Source organism: Mustela nivalis, assembly GCF_964662115.1.
Source record: "Mustela nivalis genome assembly, contig: HAP1_SCAFFOLD_1318, whole genome shotgun sequence".
NCBI classification, from domain to species: domain Eukaryota; kingdom Metazoa; phylum Chordata; class Mammalia; order Carnivora; family Mustelidae; genus Mustela; species Mustela nivalis.
The window spans coordinates 90165-97660 of record NW_028135346.1 but is presented as its reverse complement, the minus strand read 5'-3'; positions in this window follow the sequence as shown (position 1 = coordinate 97660).

Sequence of the window (7496 nt, the reverse complement as noted above, 5' to 3'; positions counted from 1 at the left end):
AGCAACCTAAGACAGGGGCTCTTCGACCAGGGAGAGTACCCGATGACGGGTAAGCATGTGTGCTGAGGATTGGCAACCTAAGACAGGCACGATCTCAGCCATTATAAATAAATAAAAAAGGGGGATGCAACCACTCTGGAAAACAGTGTGGAGGTTCCAGAAAATACTGAAAATAGAGCTACCCTATGACCCAGTGATTGCACTCTTGGGTATATATCCTAAAGATACAAATGTGGTGCTCCGAAGGGGCACGTGCACCTGAATGTTTATAGCAGCAATGTCCACAATAGCCAAACTATGGAAAAAACCTAGATGTCCATCAACAGATGAATGGATAAAGAAGAAGTGGTATATATACACAATGGAATACTATGCAGCCATCAAAAATATTAAATCTTGCCATTTACAATGACGTGGATGGAACTAGAGGGTATTAGGCTTAGCAAAATAAGTCAGTCGGAGGAAGACAACTATCATATGATCTCCCTGATATGAGGAAGTGAAGATGCAATGTGTGTGTGGGGGGGTTGGGGGGTAGGAAAAGAAAATATGAAAGAAGGTGGGATTGGGAGGGAGACAAACCATAAAAGACTCAATCTCAAAGGACAGACTGAGGGAGGCTGGGGGGAGGGGGGATGGGAGAGGGTGGTGGGAATATGGACATTGGGGAGGGTATGTGCTATGATGAGTGCTGTGAAATGGGTAAACCTGGCAATTCACAGACCTGTACCCCTAGGGATAAAAATACATTATATGTTTATTAAAAAAATAAATAAATTTAATTTAAAAGATTACTGGAGATTTCTATGAAGATAAAAATTAAAAAAGAGAAAAAGAGAAAGGGAGGCAAATCTTACTGCATGAACTGAGACACATTTTAGGATTTCCACCCTCTCTTTTTCTTTCTTTTTTTTTTTTTTTTCTTAGATAGGGAGAGGTGGTGGGGACCACACTTGATCCCTCAAATCTGAGATCATAACCTGAGCCAAAATCAAGAGTTGGACACTTAACCAATGGAGTCACCCAGGCACCCTAATTTCCACGCATTCTTGAATGAATTTCCCTGGACTTGATAGGCTTCTACCTCTCTGATATATAATAAAGTCAAGTCATTAAACCTTTCTTAGGACTGGATTTCACCAATAAACCCACCATTTCAGTAACAATGCAAATTCTGCTTTACAAACCATGACTGAGTATTTATTGGGAACAAACATCTTTTAGAGGCCACACATATCTTAATATGGATAATGTTCTCCCCATTTCTAGACGGAGCATAACAGCACAGAGAGGTTGGGATGTTGACATATTCTCCATGTTTGGTCTGATTCCCATCCCAGGGCTCTGTGCACTCCACCAGTGTAGAATGCTTGCTTTCTTTTCAAACATGCTTTAGTTCCAGATGAGCAAACAGAAACAGGACCAACAATTCCTTATCTTGGGATTCTGTGAGTTTATCTGTGAATTAGGGAATTGGGATAAGTGGTTTACAGGGCTTTTGCTACATGAATATTGTAGATCATAAGATTTTCTATGAATAGTAATGCATTTTGCAGCCTATTTTGGAAATCTGTTGTATAAAAATATTATTCATTATCCAAGATAGCCACTGGTTCATTTTTTTATATAGATAATTTTTAACCTACTTACCATCACAGTGAGATGTCCAGTACATCAAATTCCATAACATTTTAACCTGACCTTTTTGATACATATACCCCTACATTTCTTTTGATTTCTATTTTTTAAATTTTTTTAAATTTTAGTTTAGTTTAATCTTTTTTTAAAAATTTTCTAATAATCATATAGAGTTAAACTTCAAATCCCCTTTCCCCAATCAATGCTACCCCTATAGGTAAACCAATTTTTAATTCCCCTTTATCTTAGGAAAGTTGAGTCCTTTAACAAAGATATCAAGATACATCCAGGAAGAATCAAAATAACCTTTCTCACACACACTGAAAATTTATAACCACTCTCCCATCTTTCTCTTCTGCTAGTGTTTCTGTGTATTTGTGTTTGCCCTGATAGTATATAAATCTTATACTTGGGTTCTTTTTGACAGGTTCTTTTATTTTTTTTTCTTCAATATATATATATTTTTTTCTCTTGTCATATACTTTTATCAGTCTTTTTGTTTGTCCGTTTTTGTTTGTATAATTCCTAAATCTTACCTTGGGGCCCATTTGGGCTGAGCCTTCTCTTTTATCTTCCCTTTTTTTTTACTTTTTTTCTCTCTCTCTTTTCCTTTTTCTTTTCTTTTTTCTCTCATTTGGGTTGGGAATCCTGATTGCTCAGAAGCGTTCCAGGGTGCACCTTGACTGCAACATGGTCGATACATCCAGCTACATCCGTTCAGCCATCTCTCACCAAAATGACTAGGAGAAGGAATGCCCAACAGAAGAAAAATACAGAGGATGGGCCTTCTGAAACAGAGATAATGGCTATCAACATAGACAATATGTCGGAAAGGGAATTCAGGCTAACAATTATCTAGGCAATAGCTACGTTGGAGAAAGCCATGGATGACCAAGCAGAATTGATTAGGGCAGAACTGAAAGCCACCAGGGATGATGTTCACAATGTTAGGGCAGAACTGAAAGCCACGAGGCATGATGTTCACAATGTTCTTAATGAGTTCCAATCTAATCTAAATTCTCTCAAAGCTGGGGTAACTGAGACAGAAGATAGAATTAGTGATCTGGAGGACAAACAGATAGAGAGAAAGGATCAGGAGGAAGCCTGGAACAGGCTTAGAAGCCAGGAAAACAGAATTAGGGAAATAAATGATGCCATGAAATGTTCCAACGTCAGAATTATTGGAATCCCTGAAGGGGAGGAGAAATAAAGAAGTCTAGAAGATATAGTGGAACAAATTTTCCATGAAAATTTTCCCTATCTCACTAATGGAACCAGTGTACATGGACTACAGGCAGAACGTTTTCCCACCAAGATTATAGATTCTCAAAAGCCCTCCACACACCCGATAGTAAGAATGAAGAATTATAATTGTAGGCAGGCCCTCCTGAAGACAGCTAGGACAAAGAAGCTCCTTACATACAGAGGAAAGCCCATCAGAATAACATCACACCTGTCCACAGACACCTGGCAAGCCAGAAAGGGCTGGCAAGATATATTCAGGGCACTAAATGGAAAGAACATGCAGCCAAGAATATTTTACCCAGCAAGACTGACATTCAAAATGGATGGAGAGACAAAGAGTTTCCAAGACCAGCAAGGCTTAAAAGACTATGCAACCACCAATCCAACACTGCAGGAAATATTAAGGGGGGCTCTATAAAAGAGAAAAAACCCTAAAAATATCATCCTAAACATATAGATAAGGAAGATGTGGTGCATATACACTATGGAGTATTATGCCTCTATCAGAAAGGACGAATACCCAACTTTTGTAGCAACATGGACGGGACTGGAGGAGAGGAAGAGATTATGTTGAGTGAAACAAGTCAAGCAGAGAGAGTCAATTATCATATGGTTTCACTTATTTGTGGAGCATAACAAATAGCATGGAGGACAAGGGGAGTCGGAAATTAGAAGGGAGTTGGGGGAAATTAGAAAGGGAGGTGAACCATGAGAGACTATGGACTCTGAAAAACAATCTGAGGGTTTTGAAGGGGTTGGGGGTGGGAGGTTGGGGAAGCCAGGTGGTGGGTATTAAGGAGGGCACGTATTGCATGGAGCTCTGGGTGTGGTGCAAAAACAATGAATACTGTTACACTGAAATGAAGAAAAAATAAAACATATTTAAAAAAAAAGAATTCTAAAACATCTCAACACTCACACCTCCTTCTCCACTCCTCTATACTCCTGTCATTTGGTCAGTTGGGCTCTCTAAAATTTCCTCTGCCATTGATGTACACATACATAAGCACAATTTCTTACCCTCACAATTTAATTGGATAAATACTGAAGTTTTCTTCACATCAGTTAATGAGAAACCAAACTCTGAGCTTGTCTTCCAGCCAAGCCTTGAGATCATCCACATTTTGAAAGTAGAGATCTCTGAGAACCCCTGAAGTATTTAAGCAAGTGATCAAGTCACCAGATAAGTATGTAAAAATAAACAATTGTCTAATATAATGACATACATCACTAAACAGAACAATTAAAACCTGAGATGTGTCTCAAGCAGCAAAAAACTTACATCTCCAATGTATAAATTCTAAACGCCAAACCAGGACTATAGAAAGAAAAATAGAAAGTTCTCCTTAGAGACATACATTTTAACTGAAACAAGAGAAATTCAACAAGATTTTTTAAAAAGATTTTATTTATTTATTTGACAAACAGAGGTCACAAGTAGGCAGAGAGGCTGGCAGAGAGAGAGGAGGAAGCAGACCCCCCACTGAGCAGAGAGCCCAATGTGGGGCTCGATTCCAGGACCCTGGGATCATGATCTGAGTTGAAGGCGGAGGCTTAGCCCGCTGAGCCACTCAGGCACCTTCAATAAGATTCTTGGTATAGAGGACCTAATTCTCTCTAAATTACTTGATTAAGTCAGTGGCTGTACAGATATAAAAGTCATATATTGCTCTCTGTAGTTGAAAAAAAAGTATCTGAATTTTACAATGAGATAAGTAACTTGGAAGTCAGAAATGAGGAATAGAAGTCAGCTTCCTCCTGAGAAGAAGAGGGGGTCTAGATACTACCTGCCACCCAGTGCATTCACTTCTCTCCATCAATTAATAATAGCAAGTCCTTAGAGATTGGGAGAACATGGACCAATCTGGCTAATTATGTGCCAAGTGCTTTGAGCCCTCAACTGTAAACAATCAGCCTGTGCTTTCTGGTCTTTTAGTTTTCAGTCCCAGGTCAGTGGGCTCCATACATGTGTCTCCTCCTCCCAGAGATGTCTACTTGAGGACACCCATACCGGCATCTGTCTTCCTGCCAGTTCTGGAAACAAAGCCTCCGGCCTCACCCAGCTCCAGGCAGTAGAGAGGCAGCCAGCTCTGCAACCCTCCACCCACCTCCAGCAGGGACACAGTACAGACCAGTGAGTAGGAAGTACAGTGGAGTGACTGAATGCAGGAGGGACAGGGAGAGCATTGTTCCCTCCTCATCAGATCACTGGGACAATTGGGATAGCCAGACAGGAGGGGACCAAATTGCAGAGATTCAACGCAAAGCCCTATGAAAACCTAGTGTTTTTGGTTCTGGCAGGGACCCTAGCACTCTTATTTAGATTTCCATTTTTGTCCCATGCTAGTTCTATTTCTCCTGGGAATTTTCCCATCAGAACATGAAATAGGTCCTTTTTAACTGTTCCGTGAGTCCTCCAAATGATCATGAAGGTGATGATGATGGTGAGGATGGAAATGATGTCAGTAAACACAATGTTACAAATCTTTAGCTTGGAACTCTAAGTGCAAGACACTGAGATGAAATTTCTACGTAGTTTGCAAACTTTTATCTGCATTACCACCCCCAGAAAGACAGCATCAGCATTATCATCATTTCAGAGTTGAGAATAGGAGCATAGGGGCGCCTGGGTGGCTCAGTGGGTTAAAGCCTCTGCCTTCGGCTCAGGTCATGATCCCAGGGTCCTGGGACCAAGCCCCGCATCAGGCTCTCTGCTCAGCGGGGAGCCTGCTTCCCCCTCTCTCTCTCTCTCTGCCTGCCTCTCTGCCTACTTGTGATCTCTGTCTGTCAAATAAATGAATAAAATCTTTAAAAAAAAAAAGAATAGGAGCATAATATATTTTTCACTTCCTGATTTTATTTATTTATTTTTGCCTTCAACTCACCTTTTAATAATTTTTTATTTAAATTCCAGTTCGGAGAAGAAAGGGAAAAAAAGGGTGGTGGGAATCAGAGGGGAGATGAACTATGAGGGACTGGATTCCAGGAACAACCTGAGAGTTTTAGAGGGGAGAGGGATGGAGGTATGGAATAGCCAGGTGGTGGGTATTAAGGAGCGCATGTATTGCATGGAGCACTGGGTGTTATACGCAAACGAATCATGGAACATTACATCAAGACTATTGATACACTTCAAGGTGACTTACATAATAAAAATCAATTGCAATTGGTTAACATACATTGTACTGTCAGTTTCAGTTGTACAATATGTTCATTCAACATTTCCATTCATCACCCAGTGCTCATCAGGACAAGTCCCTCCTTAATCTCTTCACCTATTTCACTCATCCTCCCACCAACCTCCCCTCTGGTAACCATCACTTTGTTTTCTATAGTTAAGAGTCTGTTTCTTGGTTTCCCTCTCTCTCTCTCCCCCTCCCACCCTTTGCTAGTTTGTTTTGTTTCTTAAATTCCACATATGAGTGAAATCATATGGTAGTAGCTAGTCTCTTGCTGACTGACTTCTTTTGTTTAGTATAATACTCTCTAGCTCCATTGCAAATCTCATTCCTTTGAAGGCTGGCTAGTATGCTATTGTATACATAAAGCACATCTTCCTTATGCATTCATCAGTCGATGGACTCTTGGGCTGTTTCCCAAAAACACTGTTGTTGAAAACGCTTCAGTGAACATCAGGGTGCATGTATTCCTTTGAATCAGTATTTTTTTAAAAAAATATTTTATTTATTTATTTGACAGAGAGAGAGAGAGAGGAGAGAGAGAGAAAGTAAGAGAGGGAACACAAGCCAGGGGAGTGGGAGAGAGAGAAGCAGGCTTCCTGCTAAGTGGGAAGCCTAAGGCAGGGCTTAATATCAGGGCTCAGAGATCATGACCTAAGCAGAAGGCAGAAGCCTAACAATTGAGCCACTCAGGTGTCCCATGGATCAGTATTCTATTGTCTTTTAAATACCCAGCAGTGCAGTTACTGCATCATAGGGTGGTTCTATTTTTAACTTTCTGAGGAACCTCCATACTCTTTTCCAGAGTGGCTGCACCAGTTTGCATTCCCACCAACAGAACATGAATGTTCCTTTTTCTCCACATCCTCAGCAACTCTTGTTTCCTGTATTGTTGATTTTAGCCACTCTGACAGGTGTGAAATAATATCTTATTATAGTTTTGATTTGCATTTCCCTGACGATGAGCAATGTTGGCCATCTATATGTCTTCTTTGGAAAATTATCTACTCATGTCTTCTGTTCATGTTTTAATTGGATTATTTGTTTTTGGGGTGTTGAGTTTCATAAGTTTTTTTGCATATTTTGGATACTAACCCTTTATCAGATATGGCATTTGCAAATATCATCTCCCATTCCATAGTTGCTATTTAGTATTGTTGATTGCTTCCTTTGCTACACAGAAGCTTTTTAAGTTTTTCCAGATCCTGGGGTAGACAAGGCATGAATTCAGGTTTGAATGCAGACAGTGAGACTGTTCACAGGCTACCCAGACAGTATTCTCTCCTGCCTATCCAATTCTCACCTCTCTTTCCTGTTACTCCAGGCAAAGACCTCCCCTCGCTGAGCTCTTAATGTTTGGCTTTCATGCAAGAAGACACCAGAGAGCCGTTAGTGTCGCCTGCTGCATCAACTGTAGAAAAGATGGCTGAGATG